General features: G+C 48.7%; 1 protein-coding gene across 1 annotated transcript in view; it reads right to left on the bottom strand.

Moving 5' to 3' along the window:
• The window catches only part of LOC138268253 (melatonin receptor type 1B-B-like), a 128,111-nt gene that overhangs the window by 9,476 nt on the left and 94,375 nt on the right, over positions 1–24,260 (bottom strand). The gene's annotated exons all lie outside the window — the stretch shown is intronic.

The following is a 24,260-nucleotide window of genomic DNA, read 5'->3' as shown; positions in this document are numbered from 1 at the left end:
AAACAATACCAACAGTTACCAAAGGATTAACCATGATTCCACCACTGAAATACCAAAACAAAAAAAACAAAAAACACCCCCCCAAAAAAAAAAAAAAAACTCTTGTTCATCTGGATAACTGGCACAATGAAGATTTACTTTCCCGGGATGAAAAATTATACTTATTTTTCATCATAAATCTATTTATTAACATTTTTAAACATTACATTGCTTCATGTTTTGATATTTGTTTCAGTATAACATATTCTGATGTGCAGTGCTCACAGTATTAAGTAGTGGTTGGTACATTGGTAACACAGTGATGCAGCATAGTTTACAGCATATATTTGCAGTTGTTCAAGTGTTCATCGCGATCGCTGTTACTTTTGGTTTTCACCTTGCACAGCTTTTATTTTCTAATGCGTTATGCTCTTGCTACTCTGTTCTGTGGGTGCAGCTTGAGTGGTCATTAGTGTGTTTAGCGTCTGTTTAGTCGGCGCATCGTTTGGTAGCACTCGTTGGTATAACATTTTTTCAGTCACAAATGTTCAGTTATGGCGCTTTTGTGAGGGAGGCAGACATTATGAAATTTATATAGATTAACCTTTGAATAGAAAAAAAAAGGAAAAGAATAACAATAACATTTGCCGGGGTCGGACGCTTGTGTGATTATTTCACACGTGTCAATTTCCAAGTCGAGGAGGGAATCAATTACAACAGATCGGTTTGCCGGTGGAAGGGCTGGGTCAGCTGTCAGGTCCGGTACGTGTAGCTTTCCCGCCCCATAGTGCCATAGTGTATCTAGCCAATTTTCGCATTCAGTCCCCTTATACAGTGCATTTTCTCGCCCACAGATACTCGTCCGCGTTAGTCCAGTCCCTCCTCTATTGGGTGCGCTTCTGTGTTACGCAGCTGCAGCAAAAGCCTTTCCCAGCAGGTGGAAATCGGACACTGTTGCAGCCCCAGGACCTCCTCTCGTCTCAGTGCTGAGCCCTCTGCTCCTGCCCACACCTCGAGTGAGCGCCTCCAGGCCTGTATCGGCGGAGGGTCTGGTGATTTCCACCTGCGGGTCACTAATTGTTTTGCCACAATGAGTCCTAGGTCTGTAAAGCGCGCCTCTGCTCTGCGTTGTTTGCTTCTAGGGAACAGTCCCAGGATGTATGCCTCCCATGTGAAGGGTATTCGTTGTGCTATGCAGTTAGATAAATTGTCAATCACCACCCTCCAGTAGGCGCTCAAGCTAGGGCAGGACCACACCATGTGTAACAAATCCGCTCCAATCTCGCGGCCTAGGGGACAGGCTGCGTCTTCACGGGTAAAGTATCTATTACGTGGGCTGGTGTGAGGTAGGCTCTGTGCACTATATAGTATTGGATTAAACAAAATTGAGAGTTACGAGGTATATTAAGGTGACCTGAGAGAGCAGTCCTCCATCGCACTATCGCAATCGAATCGCCAGCATCCGTCTCCCATGCCACGCGTAGTGCATCGTTTTCAGGGGCGGCCTGGGCTCTCAAGGCATCCGCCAGCCAGCTAACTTGGTGCTGGCCACGACCCACCACCTGCAGGTACTGGACCAGCAAGTGGGTAGGTAGAGCTGTTGTGATGTCTCCCCACCTAGACCCCAGAGTCCTCACCAAGGAGCAGTATAAAAGAAATTGGCCAGGTGGAAGTCCCATTTCCTGAAGCCTAGCAAATGGCAGTAGCTGGGTTTCTTCGTAGAGATCACCCAGTGTGTACAACTCTATTTCATGCCATGTGCGTAATTCGGAGTCTGACGTGACTCTGGGGCCCCGTGGTGTGCCCGATAGCGCCAGGGCAGGCGCAAAGGGGATCACCGATCTTGTGAGGTGGAGCGATCTGCGGAAACATTTTTGGGCTACTCAGAGGAACAGTTGCTACAGGGTTTGTGCATGTGTGAGTTGGTGGAATAAATGCTGTATCTGTTGGAGCGACCATGGTCCTTTCTCTGATGCTGTGTCTACAAGCTGTGTGCCGGCCAGCCACCTGGATATCCACTGAAGCTGGGCTGCCAGATAATAGTGTTCTAGGTTGGGGACCGCTACTCCGCCCTTATCAGGCGGCAGGTATCGCTTTTTTGGGCAACCCTGCAGCGGCCGCCGTTCCAAATAAATTCCCTCAGTCCCGTCTCCAGTGCCCTGAAGAAGCTGGGGGGAACGTAGTGCGGGAGATTAGAGAAGAAATACAAGAGCCGCTGCAGAACCACCATTTTTAGGAGTGCTATCCTGCCCGCCACCGATAGCGGCAGTGTCCTCCAAAACGCCATTTGAGACCTGACTAAGGACACCGTTTTTAAAAGGTTACCTTCGAATATATCTTTGTTGCTGTGGTAGACTGGGATGCCCAGATATCTGAATGTGCTTGGTTGCCACAGGACAGGACTCCCAGTTAGGTTAAGTCCTGGATCCGGAAGGTCCGTATCGAATGGAAAGAGGCATGACTTAGACCAGTTGACCTTGAGGCCGGATAGCGACGCAAAGTGTTGTAGGAGTAAACCGGCCACTGATGGGATCTGTGTGATCTCTCTAAAATATAGTAAGAGGTAATCGGCGTACAGTGACACTATGTGTAGGTCATCCCATAGAGGGATTCCCCAGTTACTTCCCTCCCTGCGCAAGGCCGCTGCTAGGGGTTCCATAGCAAGCGAGAATAGTAACGGTGAGAGAGGGCAGCCCGGTCTCATGCCCCTGCACACCTGGATCAGTTCAGATATCTTGGGTCCCAGCCTCACCCGGATCAGTGGTCTGGTGAATAATAGTTTAACTAGACGAGTAAAGGATGGTCCCATGCCGAATTGTTGCAAAACTTTGAACAGGTAGGGCCATTCCAGGGAGTCAAAGGCTTTTTCTAGATCAAGGACAAGGCAGCCCGCTCATGGCCAATCACGCCTCACGTATAGCATAACCCGGAATAGTCTTCTGATATTGTGGGAGGTGTCTCTGGCTGGTACAAGCCCATTTTGGTTGGGATGGATCAAATCCGGCACGCTTGGCGCAAGGCGTGTCGCCAGTACTTTGGCTAATATTTTATAATCAGTGTTTAGCATTGCCAGGGGTCTATATGAGCCCATATCCACTGAATCCCTCCCAGGTTTGGGAAGGGAGACCAGTAGCGCCTCTTTGTGTGGCCGATAAGTGACCCTCCTGTTCAGCCGTCTCATATACCTGAAGTAGCTTGGTGCCAGCTGTATCGCAAAGGCTTTGTAAAAGTCAACTGGTAGCCCGTCAGGGCCCGGCGTATTGCCGGATGTAAGTTCCCGGATACTAGATTTGATCTCTTCAAGGTCGAGAGGTACTTCGAGCGTTTCAGTCTGGTCGTCCTCTAAGTGTGGGAGCTCCACTCCAGCAAGAAATTCAGCGCTGGAATTACACCTAGGGGGTGCCCTTGAAGCGTGGAGTGCCTCATAGTGTCTTGTGAATTCGGCCTGTATCTCCACAGGTGTATATGTCAATTCCCCTGTATGTGAGCGAATTTCCACTATCCGTTTCCTCTCACAATCCCGACGTATCAGCAAGGCCAAGAGTTTGCCTGCCTTATCAGCTGATGCATGAGTTCTCGCGGAGTGTGCAGTGTAATTTAGACATCTCAGACGCTCTAGTAGTGACAGGTGTTCTGCGCGTATTGCTGGCAATCTCGACCTTTCAGTTTGATTATTAGTGACTTCTTCTGGCCGCAGCAGGGCCCGCTCCACCCGGGTCAGATCACATTCAACAGAACGGCGCAAGTTACACTGAGCTCCCAGGCAGTGCCCCCAGATGAAAACCTTGAATGCATCCCACTCTATCAACCCTGATGTAGCCATGCCCTCGTTTGGTTCAAAGAATTCTGGGATTATAGCATTCAATGACGCTCTAAAAGTAGCATCTTCTAGTAGCTTTGGTCTCAGTCTCCATGTGGGGACAGCTGAGCGAGGAGATCCCCAGTATAAGCGCGCTATCAGTGGGTTATGGTCCGAGTGTGTGCACTCCAGGTATTCAGAGTTCACCACCACTGGGGCGAAGCTTGCAGTGCAAAGTATACGATCTAGGCGCACATGCAGGGAGTGTGGGGCGGAGTAGACTCTGTCCTCCTTATGTCGCCACACATCCACCAAGTGCCATTGTTGGGTCCAGTTTACCAGACCGCGCGAGGCTGCCACCACTGGCGATGTGGGCAATGGGGAAAGGAGCGGTCCAGTTCCACATTGAGCACGCTGTTAAAATCTCCCCCCAGTAGCCACGGAAGGGCACGCCAGCCCAACAGATGGTGTGACAGATTATGTAGGAAGGCAGTCTGGTCTGTGTTTGGGGCATATATGGAGCCCAATACAACCGTGCGACCTGCCAGCTTTCCCTTGACTAGCACAAATCTACCCTGTGGGTCTACAACCTGCTCCTCCGCCGCAAAGGGAGTGCCTGCTCTAATCCAAATCAGCGTGCCTCTGGCGTATGCTGAGTGACCTGTCCCGTACAATTGACCTCTCCAGTGCTGGTGCAGTCGGGGAATCTAAGGGCCGTTACGTGTGTCTCCTGTAAAAATGCTAATTGGATTGAGTGTCTTTTAAGGTAGGAGTAAATAGCGTATCGCCGCTTGGGGGTGTGAATGACTCTTGCATTCCAGGTAATTGTTGTGTATGTAGCCATATCATGGGTGTTGGATCTTTTTTCAATTCCACCCGCCCAGCCCCTCCAAGCAGCGCCACTCCGTCAATTTTCTGTTCCCAGCTAATACTCAGAGATTCAGTAGGTGTCCACCGGCAAGAACAAAACGTAACTAATGCCATCAGAGCAGATCGACAACGGGTCACCGCCCAAACACTACAACAAAAACAGTAACGTGCGATCGCACATCTACACATTGTGTGTCTCCACTGGTAGGAGCGTGGGGGTAGGCCAAACTTATAGGGGGGGTAGTTTGGTCTTGAGCCATTTTGTTCAGCTGTGATGGATAACTGAGAGGATAGAGGGGAATATAGGGGGGTCTCACTGTATTTAATCACAAAGAAGCGCAGCGCGCGGGGCCGGACGCCACACCCGCCAGCACGCACATAGCTCCATGCAGTCTGACGCGCATGTTTCACAGCCAGGTTTGCTGCTTGCTCGTCTTAGGGCACACCTGCGTAGGTGTTGCTAGTTCCTGCGGTGTATAGTCTCTTTACATTGTTCAGGGATCCTTTAAAAGAGTTCATCTGCGGTTGCCGGCATCACTGGGGGGCCCCCCGGTAAGGCCCGACTCCAATAAGCGATCCGGTGTGAGAGGATGGTCGCTGGCCGGCTGTGAGAATTCTGTGTCTGACCCCGAGCCCGGGGGGGGAATGCACCCATCGCTGCAGCAGTGTGGATCGCCTCCCTTCTCTCCTGAATGAGCTGTTCCAGGTCTGGGGCGCATTTCGTTGATCCTGCGTGAGTTGTGTTTCTTCTTTGGTCTCGTCTATTTCGACTGCGCTTGGCTTGGGGCATCGGCCCAGCTCGTTCCGGCGCTCCACCAGAGGACAGTCCAGACGACTCAAGCCACTCCCAAGCTGCCTCGGGTGTGCGGAAGAAGTGCGTTTTATTTTCCACCACAACTCGTAGCTTGGCAGGAAACAGCAAGGAATAAGTGAGGCCAAGTGATTGTAGCTTGCGTTTAAGAGGGAGGTAGAAGGCCCGGTCTCTTTGTACCGCTAAAGTGTGGTCTGGGAATAGCAAGATCTGCACGTCATCTATCCGGGGAGGCGGCGCAGCCCTTACCGTTCATAGTATAATGTCTCTGTCTGCGTAGTGGAGGCGGCGAATGATGAATGGGCGTGCAGCACTCCCCAGCGGTCTCGACCGAGATGGAATTCGGTGGGCGCGCTCCACGGAGAAGAAGGGGGTAAGTACTCCCTCCGGTACCAGCCCCCGCATCCAACTCTCCGAGTAAGTCGCCGGGTCCCGGCCTTCAGTGCCGTCCGGCAGGTTCACTACGCGGATGTTGTTTCTTCTGGAACAGCCCTCCACGTCTTCCACTCGGCGTTCCAGTTCCGTCACCCTGGCCTGTATGTCTTCCATTCCTGTTTTCAGCTGGGTGGTTGTAGGTGTTAGTTCATTTACTGTGGCTTCGATCTCGTTGGTCTTGTCCGTTAGTTTGCGGTGGTCCGCGTGTAGCAGAACAAGGTTACTCGCCACCTGTTCTATCTTAGCTTCCAGAGACGTACAGGCATGCTCCAGTGAGTCTCTGATGCGTTCCACTGCAGCAAGTACCGCATCTAGTTTCTGGTTAACGAGTCTTGTGTTTTCCCGGTTCCAGCTCCAGAGCGCAAGCGCCCTGTTACGGCCATGTTCCATTTCTTTGGGGGCTTCTGTCCAGCTCCAGACCGATGCTCTCCACCTTATTGGTCCCTGTGTGTGTACCGCACTATAGCTCAGTTTCAGTTGGGGCGGTGAGGGGCAGATGTGCTGCTCGTCGCCAGTTCCGAGCAGCCCGGCGCAAGGCCCCACATTCGGCGGTCGCTCCTGATTCCGCAGTGCGGATCTCCCTTTGCGGTCAGTCCTGTGGGGAACTACATCTGGTGGAGTCCCCCACTCAGCGCTTTGCGTGCCCCTGACCGCCAGCTGGTCCCGTAATTCCAGCACCGCCTCTGCTCGCTTAGGCACCCATGTTGGTCAGGGAGGGTCGGGCCCGCTTGTCGGGGGGCAGCGGACTGCCTCCCCGCGGCAGCCCGAGCAGCCCTCGCTGAACAGTTCCTCTCCCCTATTCCTGCGCCACTTACTTCTGTCTTTGTGGTTCTCTGTGGCTACCGCGAGGTCCTGGCAGGTTGGGAGGATTCAGCGCCAGTGTAGGTGTAGGTCCAGCGACCCCACAGGCCCAGCAGACGTCCAAGGCGTCTCCTCTCCACAGCTCTCCGGCCATTCCCTAGTTCGAAGTTCTAGCCATCGGGGGGGAACCCCCAATCACCCAACCGCCATAGCCAGAGGTGGGGGGGTGGGGGGGGAGGGACGGGAGGGGAGGGGAAGAGGTCCTCCAGGATCCACCAGTCCACCCAAGGAGTCGCGCGTACCACCTGGGCTAACCTCCAGTCGCAGCGCAGGTTCCGGGCGGCCCACGCGTCTGCTTTGCTGCCGGGAGGCGGGTCAATCCTCTCCTCCGGGGCGCGATTGTCAGCAGGCAGGAGGAAAAAGCCCAGGATGCCTCGGTCCCAGTGCGCGGCCCCGGCCGCAGCGGTCGCTCCACTCTCTGTGGCCGCGCTGCCCCACAGTCGCTCTTCAGGCCAGGTCACTCGGGCCTCACCGGCTCCCAAAAGGGCCCACAAGTATCTCCTGGGCCCGCCGCTAGTCTCGGTGCGGCGCCCATGCGGGACGTGCGCACACCCCGCTGTTTTGCCACCAAGGGGGGGGGGGGGGGAGTGGAGGGGGGGCGGTGGGCATAGCAGGGTGCACCAGCCGATTGGTGAGGGGGGAGCTGGGAGTATCCTGGCTCCGGTGTACGGCTCCAGCCGCACCGGCCGCTCCCCCTCTCGTGAGTTCACCTTCTCCTAGCCTGGTCCTCAAGTTCAGCCCATGCGGCCGTAGCACGGGTCCGCCGCAGTAAATCACCTCGCGTCCTCCATGTTTGGTGGCTTGGCCACGCCCTCATGAAAAACTATACTTGTACCTTGATCCTCCCAAAAATACAACTTTTTACTTGCTTCCGAAAATTTATAGGAAAGGTTTCATCCATTGAGATGTCTAATCATTTCAGGTATTGATTCTGTCTCTTCTAGAATAGCTGAATATATTGACAATTATTTATAGCTTTTCATGAAACATCTATCTCAAGTTTGAGATGCCAAAGGCTTACAGAATAGCCCTTGGCAAACAGACTATCCACTGGCATCCAGTGGCATAGAAAGCCTCTACACATACATCGAAAATATGGATGCTAACTTAGCCATCAGGAAAACATTACCTAAAAGTGCACACTCGGCAGCTATCAACAAAATGGCCACTGAGATGATGAATATTGGTCTCCATAACAACTTTTGCTCTTACGTTTAATGGAGAAACCTATTACCCTTTTCACAACTTCAATGGCAATTATGGTGGAAAAATATGCCTTACTGTATATGCCTGTCAATGTATGTAACAACTAAAATGTTTCTGGCAGTAGAATTAGGCTGGTCAGATTTTACACCTCAGTAATGGAGAAGGTAAATAAATGACATCCTTATAATTTGGCAAGGTAATGAAAGACGACCGGAAAGCTAAATAAAAACACTACTTTTAACAACAACAAAAAAACACCTGCAATATTTCCACTACTAAGATGGATTGCCTCTTAGAACTATTCCTAAAGGAAACTTTGTGACTTTAAAAGAAGCTGTAGTGAACAAGAAAACTATGACTAGAATGTGTGAAAAATGAGAATGATTCCGAGACAGAGAATATAGTTTAAAAACTTTTATTAACCCCTTCGCTGCCAGGCCTTTTCCCCCTCCTGTGCCAGGCCTTTTTTTGCCTATTTGGGGCAGTTTGCGCTTAGGCCCTCATAACTTTTTGTCCACATAAGCTAATCAAGCCAAATTTGCGTCCTTTTTTTCCAACATCCTAGGGATTCTAGAGGTACCCAGACTTTGTGGGTTCCCCTGAAGGAGGCCAAGAAATTGGCCAAAATACAGGAACATGTGTCCAAATTTTTGGAAGAAAACAGGTGTTTTTTGCGAAGTGCCTACCTGTGGATTTTGGCCTGTAGCTCAGCCGGCACCTAGGGAAACCTACCAACCCTGTGCATTTTTGAAAACTAGAGACCTAGGGGAATCCAAGATGGGGTGACTTGTGGGGCTCGGACCAGGTTCTGTTACCCAGAATCCTTTGCAAACCTCAAAATTTGGCTAAAAAAACACATGTTCCTCACATTTCTGTGGCAGAAAGTTCTGGAATCTGAGATGAGTCACAAATTTCCTTCCACCCAGCGTTCCCCTAAGTCTCTCGATAAAAATGGTACCTCACTTCTGTGGGTAGGCCTAGCGCCCACGAAAGGAAATGGCCCAAAACACAACGTGGACACAACATATTTTTTCACAGAAAACAGAGGTGTTTTTTGCAAAGTGCCTACCTGTGGAGTTTGGCCTCTAGCTCAGCCGGCCCCGGGAGGGGGGGGCAGAAATGCCCTAAAATAAATTTGACCCCCCCCTCCCACCCCCAAACCCCCCCTGCCCAGGAACGACCCTTGCCTACGGAGTCGCTCCCCCTGCGTGACATTGGCGCCAAAAAACAAATCCCTGGTGCCTAGTGGTTTCTGCCCCCTTTCGGCAGAAATGGCCTAAATTCAATTTGCCCCCCAGGGGAGCGACCCTTGCCTGATGGGTCGCTCCCCATCTCTAAAAAAAAAAAAAACACAAAAAAAAAAAATTCCCCTGCCGCCTAGAGGTTTCTGCCCACCCCTGGGGGCAGATCGACCTAATAGGCTGATCTGCCCCCAGGGGGGCAGAAATGGCCTAAAATAAATTTGCCCCCCTCCCCCCCTGGAGCGACCCTTGCCTACGGGGTCACTCCCCCTGCGTGACATTGGCGCCAAAAAACAAATCCCAGGTGCCTAGTGGTTTCTGCCCCCTTGGGGCAGATTGACCTAAAATCGGCCAATCTGCCCCCAAGGGGGGCAGAAATGGCCTACTAAATACAATTTGCCCCCCAGGGGAGCGACCCTTGCCTGATGGGTCGCTCCCCATCTCTAAAAAAAAACAAACAAACAAACAAAAAAACAATTCCCCTGGCGCCTAGAGGTTTCTGCCCCCCGCTGGGGGCAGATCGACCTAATAATAGGCTGATCTGCCCCCAGGGGGAGCAGAAATGGCCTAAAATAAATTCCCCCCAAACCCCCCCCCGGGAGCGACCCTTGCCTCCGGGGTCGCTACTCCTGCGTGACATTGGCGCCAAAAAACAAATCCCCGGTGCCTAGTGGTTTCTGACCCCTTGGGGGCAGATTGACCTAAAATCGGCCAATCTGCCCCCAAGGGGGGCAGAAATGGTCTAAATACAATTTTCCCCCCAGGTGAGCGACCCTTGCCTGATGGGTCGCTCCCCATCTCTTAAAAAAAAAAAAAAAAAAAAAAAAAAAAAAAAAAAAAAATATTTGCCCTGGCGCCTAGAGGTTTCTGCCCCCCCCGGGGCAGAAATGGCCTAAAATAAATTGCCCCCCCCCGAGGGAGCGACCCTTGCCTAAGGGGTCGCTCCCCTTGCGTGAAATTCACGCAAAGAAAAAACTCCCTGGTGTCTAGTGGTTTCTACCCCCCTTGGGGGCAGATTGGCCTCATCAAAATAGGCCAATCTGCCCTCAAGGGGGGGCAGAAATGACCTAAATATAATTTTCCCCCAAGGGGAGCGACCCTTGCCCAAGGGGTCGCTCCCCACCTAAAAAAAAAAAAAAAAAGTTAAAACAAATATATATATATCCTGGTGCCTAGAGGTTTCTGCCCCCCCAGGGGGGGCAGAAAAGGCCTTCCCGAAAACATGCCCCCACTGGGAGCGAACCTTGCCCAAGGGGTCGCTCCCTTATGACAATATCAAAAAAAAAAAAAAAAAAAATCCCTGGTGTCTAGTGGGGTTTCAAAAGCCGGATTGCAAGCAATCCGGCTTTTGAAACCATCGGAGAGACTTCAAAGGGAAGGAAATACATTTCCTTCCCTTTGAAGCCCCTCCGGGCCTCCCCCAGTGATTGAAATGCTTAGCATAGGTCTTCCCCTTCCATCCCCGGCTTGGGGGGGGGCGCGCTAGCACAGGGAAACTGTAGCCTTGGCACAGGGGAACTGTAGCCTTGGACGAGATCATCTCGTCCAAGGCACAGAACAGGTTAAAGCCATTGAATAGGTTAAACAATGTGGAAGAATCAAGCTAATTCTGGATTGCAAAATACAAACCTCACAACCAATAAGGTTTTTACCACTTTTCATATCTTATGAACGTTTAAAGAAGAACTGGTACTTATTCACTAACAATCCACCACCTCAGGATGTGATTTCATACCACCTAAGACTCCTTTTACGAAAGGGATGAATCTCAAGTTGATGATTTTCAATCATACTTCAGGGATAATCATTTCAATATCAATCCTTATCCAAAATCAAAAGGTTTCTTTAAATGCCATTTTTTCTGTGAACCTGGTGTGCAGCAAAAAACTGAAATTTGAACAACTGAGAAGAGTAAATTTGAAATTAAACACTGGATTACCTGTAATATCACCTTTGTCATTTATGTCATCATATGCCTTTGGAACAAAACAAGGCCCTTTAAGGAAACCTGATCCAGGAACATTACTGTGATATTCATAAGGACACCAGACTAACAATGAACGCTTCATACATAATCATGAACATGTAAGTACATTCCAATTTTTCAGGATTGACATATAACCAGATTGCCATGTGGAGGAAACCATTAAATCACATTTAGTCAACATGAAAAGTTATGGATATTGTGACTAAACTGGTCTCATAAAGAACTTCACCATTGGCTTTAAAGACTTTTCAGCTCAATTATTTATCTATGGTAACATTATTTGACCTTCTCATTTACTGAAAGAATCTGTGAAATGTTTCTTTCCCTGTACCTTCTCTATGCTGATATCAGGAATGTAAAGTAAGGCCATTATTCAGAACCACTTTGCATTGGACACAATTTATATCAAGGTGACACCATTTACCACAATTACACTGTACTCTAATGCATTCCATTCTTCTCATGAGACAGATTTTATTTCAATTTCAGTCTTGCCTTTCAACTTTTCAACTTGCCTTTTGTTTTTATAGCAACAATCATGTTTTCTTGGGATGTTCCCAATCTATGACATATTCCTACACCCTGTCCATACAACTTTATGCAGATTTTATCTCTACAATCAGTTACAAAAACATGCTAGTGTTTAATTAAACAGATTACACAACTGATCTCCTCTAATAAAATTGTCCCAAACTTAATTGTAGTCAATCTAGCTTTTCTGCATGGTCAACTCAGTTGTTTTTGCCTTTTTGTGGGCTTCATTTGTGCTGAACTTGGAATCCTACACCACAACATGCTAGGGCAACCCAACAAACCCCCAGGTGACTAAGTATAAATGTAAACATGCAAAAGGATTCCCTGAAGAAGAAGAATTATAAATACTTATTTTGCTTGCAGAATAGCAGTAAACATTATATCTGCTAACCCGTGACATGCAATAACCAGCAGAACATTGAAGAACATATCAAATGTAAGGCATACTTCGGTTGTATGAATATCAAATACGATTTATTAGATACAGTAGTCACACAAAAAGATGCTTACTACAAATGTAGGGTTAAAGACAATTAAACCAGTGAGTCGCACTTGCCTGTGGCAACACTTGGATCAATATTGAAAAGTCCAAACCAAAGATCTAAAGTACCACGGGGATCACCCAATCATAGTCCTTGAGTTACAAAATAATACTCCTGAATCAGAAGGGAACTTCTTCCTTTCTGGATAACTGTTGTGATTGCTGCATCGTTTTGGTCCCTGATTATCTGTGAGGTACAAAGGACCATCCTCAGGATCAAGTGTCAGAATTTTTAATTAGGAAGACCCTTATCAAATAAGAAAACCTATATTAAAAAGAATTCACAAAGACTAAAAACCACAAACATACAAGGTAATGAAGTATGCCATAAGGAAGAAAATCACCAGAAAAACGGAACCTGTAAAAAGATGAAAGCAACAACCAAAACACCCTATTGGGAAATCAATTACTCACAATATGCTGCCAAAAGGGTCAATAAATGATAGCAGTGTAGGTCACAGAACCTGGAATATTTATTCCTATAAGAAAAAAGGTAAAGTGCTTCAAAACCCAAGCTCACTGATCAAACACCAGACGCCCCCAGTGACCAAGGAATCCACATACTCACAATGGAAAGGCAACAAAAGCCATTAGGCCAGACAAAAAACACTAAGAAATTACAGCAAAACACTAAGAAATAGCATGGACAAATGTATTCAAAAGACATGAAGCAGCTCAGGTAACAAACTGTTAGCAACATCCCAACTGAATTTAAAATGAGAGCCCTCAGTGTATGTACCGAAGCATGAGGAGAATAGCATGCTTCAAGTGGCCCAATCAGTAGAATCAACAGTGGCAAGGAAACTGACGAAATAAGTGAGTGCCAGTCAGGCTCCATATTGAGCTCAAAACTCAAGCCTTTTAGTGGCCATATTGGAGTGGGGCTAGATCACTTAACTCCAATATACCAAAAGATAAGCTCATATTTTAACATACTAATAAAGAAAATGGGAACACAAATAACAAATATGCAACAAAAACTGTTGCATAACCTGACAAATGTGCAGGTGCATGCTTAGCACCCTGGATGTTTTCACATACTGCCCTGAGCCACTGTAAAGTAATTGATCCTGGATGAGTGACCTTATTTTTTGTTATGAAAGGTATACCCACAGTCTGTGACAGCCCTTATTCTCCAAATATCATACAATCCTATTTGCTCCATCATACGTTTAATATAGGATTGAGTTTTAGAGAGTGTATTAGCTCTACTATTGAAAGGCTTGTCTAATTTATTATCCATGACATCATCAAGATTGCCTGTCCTATTAACAGAAGAACGGAAATCAACAGATTTAAGCTAATATCCTTTAGAGGCTCTACATCATCCACATTAGGGCCAAAATAACCTACTAAGGTAGATCTACTGCCAACTATCTGTAGCTACAAAATTACACATCTTTCCAGTGTGTTTGTAGTACACTCATTTATTCTTGCTTCTACAAAGAAAAATGAATAGATATCTGTTTAGCATAGCATGTGTGATCTGTGCATACCACCTGCTGCACCCATGTCGGTGCTCCAAATAACTCCTAACACTCCAAATGGAGGCCTAAGTGTGAATTACTCCAAATAGTCACAAAAAGGCTTAGCATTCTAAGGGCAAAATGCCAAGCTGTGAAATGGTTAAAATTATTGTTAGAAACTGGGTTCCTGGTGGGCAGAGGTATGCACCATGTCCAAGCAGGAAACAAAATCCTAGTCAGGGTAAATCAGATACACAGCATACATTAACCAGTGCTCACCCTCTGGTAGCAGGCAAGCTTAACTTAAGAGGCAATGTGTAAAGTATTTATGCAACACTTCAAACAGTAACAGTGAAAACACCACAAAGACTATTTTTCTAATTTGGAGTGGAGTCTTTTTTGTGGTACTTTCATTGTAGCAATGGTTCAGGTGTGAGCGTAACCATTTGTGGTTACGAAGAGCCCAAAAGCTTGATTTCAGGGGCCAAAAAACACTTTCAAGTATCCAGGACTAGAGAGGTAGCTCTTGGGGGTCAGGAGCTGGCTGCAGGAGCTGTAGCAGGTAAGCTGGAAGTCTTTTGTGTCCCTGAGACTTTAGAAAACAGGAGGCAAGCCAGCAAGCTTGGATCCAGTCCTTCCTCAGGAGGGCAGAGGGCAGCAGGCAGCACAGCAGAAAAGCAGTTCTTTCAGAGCAGGAGTCCAGAGTGGTAATCCATGTTGCAGCACAGCAGTCCTCCTTCCTTGCAGAGTTATTCACAGGTCCAGCAGTGTACAGAGGTGATAGGGTCAAAGGGCCAGTACTTATACCCAGTTGTACCTCTGAAGTGTAGGTGACTTCAAAGAAGGGTCTCCTGAAATTAAGCTTTTGAGCTCTTCGCAACCTCAAACTGGAGTACACAGAGGTTAGTTCTTCCTGCCCTGGCTCCAGACTCACTACAGGGGGTTATGCAGCCATGTGTGTTTAGGCAGAACACTGACTATGCAGATGTGTCAGCTCCTCCCTCCCATCCTGCCCAGTATGGTTCATCAGTCACACCTAGGAGTCCTTTGTATGTGGCTGTCTAGAGGGAATGCACATTCACAGCTGTCACCCCAGCCCAGATATATACCGGAGACAGGCTGCAGGCACACAGGGCTTAGAAGCAGGAAAACACCAAATTTCTAAAAGTGCCATTTTCAAAAATGTACAATAAATCTGACCTTACCATTAAAGCGGATTTATTACAATTTCATAGGTACTAAACATGACATATCTACTTCTCAATTAGGAATTACAGATTATTTAATGTATTACGGAATCTCCAATGTTAACTTATGAGAGGGGTAGGCCTCACAGAAGAGAAAAACAAATTTAAGAGAGTTTCACTACCAGGACATAGAAAATATAAAAGTACATGTCCTGCTTTTCAAATATACTGCACCCTGCCCATGGGCTGTCCAGGGCCTACCTTAGGCGTAACACATGTATTTAAAAAAAAAAGAAAAAAAGAAGAAAAAAAAAGGTTCAGGCCTGGCAAGAAGTTTAACTTTTCAGGCTGACATGGCAGTTTAAAACTGCGCACACAGGCTCTGCAGTGGCAGGCCTGAGACATAGTTAAGGGACTACTTAAGTGGGTGGCACAATCAGTGTGACAGGCCGACTAGTAGCATTTAAGTTACAGGCCCTGTGCGCATGTAGTGCACTTTACTAGGGTGCTAAAAGTAAATTAAGTATGCCAATTGCAGATGTACCAATTAAACCAAGTTGGGGGTGGGGGGCGAAAGCACATGCACTAGTCAGCAGTGCTAAAGTGCTCAGAGTCCTGAAGCCAACAAAAACAAGGTCAGAAAAAGAGGAAGAAGGCAAAATGTTTTGGGATGACCCTGCAGAAAGGGCCAGGTCCAACAGTTATTTTTATAAAAAATTATTTTATAATATATCAAACAATGAAGCTGCATTTTTAAACATGTTATACTTTAATTATTATTATAACAATAATTGGGTATCTTTGGGATTCATGAAAGGTAATTTTATGACAAAATACTTTTGTTATTAATATTGTGACACACAACCATTGGGAGATGCTGGCAGGTTTTTCATGACGTGCAATGAATTGTAATCTTGATCTAAACGACTATTTACCTCCTCCTCAGTTTCTGGAATATTATATTTTGCACAAAGCTGTGAATGTTGTATGTTGCTTTGTCTCTTCCCTATCTGTCATGCAGTCTGTCTCCCTCGAAAATGTGGTCTGCCTATTGTGAGGATAACTTTATGGCCACCCTTTTGCCACACTCATATGATCAAGTTTCCTCCAAGGGTTGGAGGAAGAGGGGAGTGAATGAATAGGGAGCAGTTTAGAGGTAAAAAAACAAAATTGGTTCTCAGTTTGAAGCTAATTGGTACTACAAGGTTTTAGGTAGGGATAACTGCAGCTGACTTTCATTGCGACTGTATTTTGAGGGAATTAAGGGGCAGATATAGGTTGGCAGGCAGAGGTAATTTAGTTGGTGTGGTGAAGTACTTTACTTCTGCCATACAGATGGTCCTCAAGCCTACACATTTAGAGTTGTCTACCAATCTTGGGGTCACCGCTAAACATTTGCAGAAACGAACCTCTCCACCAAGCTCTAAATTAGCCCCTGCGTTTGCTACTATGTTCTTATTTTGGAAGGATATTTGACAGGAGAAGTTCTCTTATTGGTTACAGAGTCCTATTCTCCGTCGGGATATAAATCTCTCATGTGCCAAAGAATGCTTTTAATGCAGTACGGATAGAGCATTTAGCTGTCTCCTTACAAATGTAAACTACGCAGAGGGTGGCTTTTTGGGTTATAAAAAGTGGTGGGTAATCTTAACTCTTTAGAAAGGCAATAACCTTGCAGGAGTATCCATCCAGTGTACAAAATATTTTTGCTAGCTTTAATGGCTTCAAAACCCCAATCCCTGAAGGTTTATACAAGCTCTGCTCTATTCGGTTGGAAGCAGGGCTCTTCATGTGATCTCCAGAGACTGAGCAGTACATTGTCTGAAAAAAGATTGATCTGCAATATTTGCTATGGAAAACCACATAGCCTATCAGTAATTGTTAGAAATGGGGTTTTGGGTTGGCAGTTAGGTTGCCCTCTGTCCAAGCAAGAACCCTCACTCTAGTCAGGGTAAGTCACACACAATCCAAAATCAGCCTGTGCTCACCCTCCGGTAGCTTGGCACGAGCAGTCAGGCTTAACTTAGAAGGCAATGTGTAAAGCATTTGTGCAATAAATCATACAACACCATAGCATAACACCACAAAAATACACCACAAAGTATTTAGAAAAATATATAATATTTATCTGGGTATCTTCAGGTCAAAACGATCAAAGTTGCAATATGAATTTGTAAAGATATCACTGAAAAGTGATATAAAGTGTCTTAAGTCTTTAGAAAGTAAACAGAGTCTCTTTCAAACACAAAGTACCTGGTTTCTGGTGGAAAATCTCCTCAGAGGGCCACAAAGGAAGAGGTGCGTGGAAAAAGGGTGTGTGCGTCGATTTCTCCCCAGCACACACGGACTTGCGTCGTTATTTTCCACGCGGGGAAGTCGGGCGTCGTTTTCCGGCGCGCGGACAGTCTCTTTCTGTGGGTCGCGGGGATTACCAGATGTCCCGGGTCTGTGCGTGGATTTTCCTGCTTGTTTTCCGGCTGCGCGTCGTTCTGCGGGGCTGCGCGTCGAAGTTTCGATCTCACGGCAGGCGTCGCGTCGATTTCTCCTGCGGAGTCGGGCGGCGTTGTCCTTGCGAGGCCGTGGGTCAAAGTTTCGGTCGTCCCGAAGGCGTTGCGTTGATCAGCGTCGGTGTGCGGCGTTTTTCTTGCCGCGGAACAAGCTGTGCGTCGAAAAGTTGAGCGCACGGAGCGTCCAAGAGGAAGAGTGAAGTCTTTTTGGTCCTGAGACTTCAGGGAACAGGAGGCAAGCTCTATCCAAGCCCTTGGAGAGCACTTTTACAGCCAGGCAAGAGTTCAGCAAGGTAGCAGGCCAACAGCAAGGCAGCAGTCCTTTGTAGAAAAGCAGACAGGTGAGTCCTTTGAGCAGCCAGGCAGTTCTTCTTGGCAGGATGTAGTTTCTGGTTCAGGTTTCTTCACCAGCAAGTGTCTGATGAGGTAGGGCAGAGGCCCTGTTTATACTAAGTTGTGCCTTTGAAGTGGGGGTGACTTCAAAGAGTCTCTAAGAAATGCACCAAGTTCCCTTTCAGCTCAATCCTGTCTGCCAGAGTCCCAGTAGGGGGTGTGGCAGTCCTTTGTGTGAGGGCAGGCCCTCCACCCTCCCAGCCCAGGAAGACCCATTCAAAATGCAGATGTATGCAAGTGAGGCTGAGTACCCTGTGTTTGGGGTGTGTCTGAGTGAATGCACAAGGAGCTGTCAACTAAACCCAGCCAGATGTGGATTGAAGGGCACAACAAGATTTTAGTGCAAAGAAATGCTCACTTTCTAAAAGTGGCATTTCTAGAATAGTAATATTAAATCCGACTTCACCAGTCAGCAGGATTTTGTATTACCATTCTGGCCATACTAAATATGACCTTCCTGCTCCTTTCAGATCAGCAGCTGCCATTTCAACAGTGTATGAGGGCAGCCCCAATGTTAGCCTATGAAAGGAGCAGGCCTCACAGTAGTGTAAAAACGAATTTAGGAGTTTCACACTACCAGGACATATAACTACACAGGTACATGTCCTGCCTTTTACCTACACAGCACCCTGCCTTAGGGGTTACCTAGGGCACACCTTAAGGGTGACTTATGTGTAGAAAAATGGGAGTTCTAGGCTTGGCAAGAACTTTTAAATGCCAAGTCGATGTGGCAGTGAAACTGCACACACAGGCCTTGCAATGGCAGGCCTGAGACAAGGAAAAGGGGCTACTTAAGTGGGTGGCACAACCAGTGCTGCAGGCCCACTAGTAGCATTTAATCTACCTGCCCTAGGCACATGTAGTGCACTCTACCAGGGACTTACAAGTAAATTAAATAGTCAATCATGGATAAACCAATCAGTAGTACAATTTACCCAGAGAGCATATGCACTTTAGCACTGGTTAGCAGTGGTAAAGTGCCCAGAGGTCAAAAGCCAACAACAACAGGTCAGAAAAAATAGGAGGAAGGAGGCAAAAAGTTTGGGGATGTCCCTGTCAAAAAGCCAGGTCCAACATGACCCCCTACCAGCCTAAAGCCAGGGGAGAACAATCACTATCCTGATGTACTTCCCTGTTTGAGGCGACAGAACAAGGACCCAGGCCCACAACAGCAGGGGCATGCTCCAGTTCTTCGCCTTCCTGACTCCAATTGGATCACTCTGTCCATACTCTCAGGGCCCACTAAGCCAACCCATGGGGAACCTTTCTCCTTACCTGCGGATCCCATCTGTGCAGCACCTAACCTTACTTTGCTCACAGATGTATCCCAGGAGCAGGATAGTACCACCATGACCAACACAGTGGTGTTGCCCACTCTACCCCTGGGGTGTGACACTTGTCCCCTCCCCAGGGATAACTCTGTCCACCCGGACAGCAAGCCACAGTGATTACTGACAGCTGCCAGGGATGAGAGACAGGCCCCAGGCCTCTCAAAGCTCTCCAACCACTGTGGCTGTGGAGAGTGGGGGGCGGTAGCCCCAGGTGCTGGGCACCCTTTAACCACTCTCCCTTCCACCAGGTCAGGGATGACAGCCTGAACCTGGTCCTCCCCTCTGGGGCTTTGTACCCTCCCTCCTGGAGCGGTACCCCCAGAGTCCAACATGGTCAGGGTGCTTACAGAAGTCACCCTGTACCATTCCTCCACCAGTGCAGGGCTGTTAACCTGCAACTGGCCCTCCAACCTGGGGCCTGTACCTTCAGGTTGGACTAGGGCCCGGGGTGAGGCTTCCCTCCCCCTGCCCTCCATTCTGGGGTCCAGCACCCTCCAACTAGGAGTGGCCTCCTCAGAAGACAACATGGTAGGGGCACTGTTATCAGTAGCCCCTCCCTCCAGGTCCGGGGGGACACCCTGAACCTGGTCTTCCAGCCCAGGGTCTGTACCCTCAGACTGGATCACTGCCTGGCAAACCAGGACTTCCTGGGAGGCACACCTACCCCCCACCAGGTCAGAGTTTAACCTCTGCACCTGACCATTCAACTCAGAGTCACCACCCTGAAGTTGAACAATTGCCTGGCACGCCAGGACTTCCTGGAGGGCACACTGACCCTCCACCAGGTCAGAGTTTAACCTCTGAACTTGGCCATTCAACTCAGAGTCACCACCCTGAAGTTGAACAATTGCCTGGCGCACCAGGACTTTCTGGGAGGCACACCTACCTAATACCAGGTCGGAGTTTAACCTCTGAGCCTGGTTCCCCAACCCAGGGTCACCACCCTGAGGATGGGCAATTGCCTGGCACGCCAGGACTTTCTGGGGGGCACACCTACCCCCCACCAGGTCAGAGTTTAACCTCTGAACCTGGTCATCCAACCCAGAGTCAACACCCTGAGGTTGGACAATTGCCTGACACAGCAGGGCTTCTTGGGAGGCACACCTACCTCCCACCAGGTCAGAGTTTATCCTCTGAACCTGGGTATCCAACCCAGAGTCACCACCCTGAGGTTGAACAATTGCCTGGCACGCCAGGACTTTCTGGGGGGCACACCTACCCCCCACCAGGTCAGAGTTTAACCTCTGAACCCAGTTATCCAACCCAGAGTCAGCACTCTGAGGTTGGACCACTGCCTGGTACACCAGGACTTTCTGGGGGGCACGCCTACCCCCCAACAGGTCAGAGCTTATCCCCTGAACCTGGTTAGCCAACCCAGAGTCACCACCCTGAGGTTGAACCATTGCCTGGCAGGCCAGGACTTCCAGGGAGGCACTCCTACCTCCCACCAGGTCAGAGTTTAACCTCTGAGCCTGGTTCCCCAACCCAGGGTCACCACCCTGCGGTTGGGCAATTGCCTGGCACGCCAGGACTTTCTGGGGGGCACACCTACCCCCCACCAGGTCAGAGTTTAACCTCTGAGCCTGGTTCCCCAACCCAGGGTCACCACCCTGAGGTTGAACAATTGCCTGGCACGCCAGGACTTTCTGGGGGGCACACCTACCCCCCACCAGGTCAGAGTTTAACCTCTGAACCTGGTCATCCAACCCAGAGTCAACACCCTGAGGTTGAATCTTTGCCTGGCATGCCAGGACTTCCTGGGGGGCACTCTCACCCCCCACAAGGGACACACCGTCCCCAAGGGCCACACAAGAGTCTGGTTGGCGCAGGTCTCCCGACCTCTGCCCATCCAGCAGAGTCTGGGTTTCCCCCAAACCAGAAACGGTTTCACCTGGGTCATTCCTGGGGGGCTCTGCTCTCAGAGCTGTCCCCTGACTCTCAAGGTCCTCCACTGGGGTCTGCAACCCCCTCTCAACCCTATGTCTGGACTTCTGCACCCCCTCACTAGGAGGGGTACTGCCAGACACCAGAACTGTTGGGATGCTGGCTACAGTCACCCCCCCAAGTTCTTCTGACACTGCGGGCTTCCCTCAAAAGGTGGCCCTACGGTACAGGCTAGGCTTCCCTCCTGGTGTTCCCTCGTGGAACCCTCTAGGACCTGGGACCTACCTGGGACACTACAATCCTTTCCCACCACACTCGGTTGGGAACCACCTAGACCACTCCCTTCAGGAGCACCCCCAAATGCCTCTTCAGACTCTCTGGTACTCACCCAGAAGTCTGCCTCCATTGTAAGTTCCCTGGGGTCAGAGAACTCACACTCCACCTGGTGTTGGCGTAGCTCTGGAAAATAAGGACCAGACATATGCTCTCCAGCAATTACATCACTCTGCCCTTCACATGTATTAACCACAGTACCCTTCACCCAACCACCCAGTAACTCAATCTTGGAAAAACACTCTACTTCACCCTCCTGAGACTGGTGAGACAGTATCTGTCTGTCCCTGACACTCAACCCAAACTCTTCTGGGATGTCTCTACACTCTATATCCAGGACGTCCACCAGGGGAGAATCCTTTTCTCTGTCACTCTCTGCTAGAGTCAGTAAAGTGTCCCTCCCCCCAGTAGGAATATGACTCCCTGTGCCAGTTCCCCAATCCTTCTCAGGGACCCTGTGCATAACGGGAACTACCTCATACCCTTGAACCGCCTGGGGTGTGTCAACTCCCTTCTTCAAGTTGGGCACCACATCTCTGGGCTTGTGCCCTTCTTCAGCAGTACTAGATGCAAGATTTTTGCTGCCACCATCTGAACTGGACTCAGCCCTTCCGGCCTCCAGTTTCAGCTCTTTACAGCTCAGCTCTTGAGCTGCAATCTTTTCTTCTTCCAGGGCTAAGAGTCTTTTTGCCTCAACCTCTGCAAGATACTCCTCTAATTGTTGCTCCTGTCGCCTTTGACTTCGGAGCCATTCATCTATTTCTGGGTCACTGTCCAACTCTGAGTAGTCTTCCTCCTCATCTGAGTAGTCTTCCTCCTCATCTGAGGGGTACTTAGTCATTTGGTTTCTTTCTGCCTCTCTCTCTGCCCATCTTTCCTCCCCCCAGACTATGTAGTGATGGAGCATCTCCGCTTTAGTAGATCTCCTTGCTACAGGAAGGCCCCATTGTCTGCAAAGCTTCCTTAGGTCAGCCTTAGTGAGGTGGTCAGTACGAACAAAGAATGAGTAGGTACACAATCCCATTTTGATAAGATCTTATCAGTAAAAACCAAAATCCAAAGTCCAAAATATCAATAGTATATCCAGGAGGACATCAGAGAACCAAGAGCCAAAAAAGATGAAAAATCAAGTTGACCTTCAACTGTGGGTAGGTAGTGAAATACTTAGCTACTGTATGTCACTGCACAAACAAGTCCTATCCTCACCGCTGATCACCAATGTTAGAAATGGGGTTTTTGGTTGGCAGTTAGGTTGCCCTCTGTCCAAGCAAGAACCCTCACTCTAGTCAGGGTAAGTCACACACAATCCAAAATCAGCCTGTGCTCACCCTCCGGTAGCTTGGCACGAGCAGTCAGGCTTAACTTACAAGGCAATGTGTAAAGCATTTGTGCAATAAATCATACAACACCATAGCATAACACCACAAAAATACACCACACAGTATTTAGAAAAATATATAATATTTATCTGGGTATCTTCAGGTCAAAACGATCAAAGTTGCAATATGAATTTGTAAAGATATCACTGAAAAGTGATATAAAGTGTCTTAAGTAAGTAAACAGAGTCTCTTTCAAACACAAAGTACCTGGTTTCTGGTGGAAAATCTCCTCAGAGGGCCACAAAGGAAGAGGTGCGTGGAAAAAGGGTGTGTGCGTCGATTTCTCCCCAGCACACACGGACTTGCGTTGTTATTTTCCACGCGGGGAAGTCGGGCGTCGTTTTCCGGCGCGCGGACAGTCTCTTTCTGTGGGTCGCGGGGATTACCAGATGTCCCGGGTCTGTGCGTGGATTTTCCTGCTTGTTTTCCGGCTGCGCGTCGTTCTGCGGGGCTGCGCGTCGAAGTTTCGATCTCACGGCAGGAGTCGATTTCTCCTGCGGAGTCGGGCGGCGTTGTCCTTGCGAGGCCGTGGGTCAAAGTTTTGATCTCACGGCAGGCGTCGCGTCGATTTCTCCTGCGAAGTCGGGCGGCGTTGTCCTTGCGAGGCCGTGCTTCAAAGTTTCGGTCGTCCCGAAGGCGTCGCGTTGATCAGCGTCGGCGTGCGGCGTTTTTCTTGCCGCGGAACAAGCTGTGCGTCGAAAAGTTCAGCGCACGGAGCGTCCAAGAGGAAGAGTGAAGTCTTTTTGGTCCTGAGACTTCAGGGAACAGGAGGCAAGCTCTAACCAAGCCCTTGGAGAGCACTTTTACAGCCAGGCAAGAGTTCAGCAAGGTAGCAGGCCAACAGCAAGGCAGCAGTCCTTTGTAGAAAAGCAGACAGGTGAGTCCTTTGAGCAGCCAGGCAGTTCTTCTTGGCAGGATGTAGTTTCTGGTTCAGGTTTCTTCACCAGCAAGTGTCTGATGAGGTAGGGCAGAGGCCCTGTTTTATACTAAGTTGTGCCTTTGAAGTGGGGGTGACTTCAAAGAGTCTCTAAGAAATGCACCAAGTTCCCTTTCAGCTCAATCCTGTCTGCCAGAGTCCCAGTAGGGGGTGTGGCAGTCCTTTGTGTGAGGGCAGGCCCTCCACCCTCCCAGCCCAGGAAGACCCATTCAAAATGCAGATGTATGCAAATGAGGCTGAGTACCCTGTGTTTGGGGTGTGTCTGAGTGAATGCACAAGGAGCTGTCAACTAAACCTAGCCAGACGTGGATTGAAGGGCACAACAAGATTTTAGTGCAAAGAAATGCTCACTTTCTAAAAGTGGCATTTCTAGAATAGTAATATTAAATCCGACTTCACCAGTCAGCAGGATTTTGTATTACCATTCTGGCCATACTAAATATGACCTTCCTGCTCCTTTCAGATCAGCAGCTGCCATTTCAACAGTGTATGAGGGCAGCCCCAATGTTAGCCTATGAAAGGAGCAGGCCTCACAGTAGTGTAAAAACGAACTTAGGAGTTTCACACTACCAGGACATA

This window comes from Pleurodeles waltl, chromosome 12, assembly GCF_031143425.1.
Source record: "Pleurodeles waltl isolate 20211129_DDA chromosome 12, aPleWal1.hap1.20221129, whole genome shotgun sequence".
Lineage (NCBI taxonomy): Eukaryota > Metazoa > Chordata > Amphibia > Caudata > Salamandridae > Pleurodeles > Pleurodeles waltl.
This window is presented reverse-complemented; position numbering and strand designations above follow the sequence as displayed.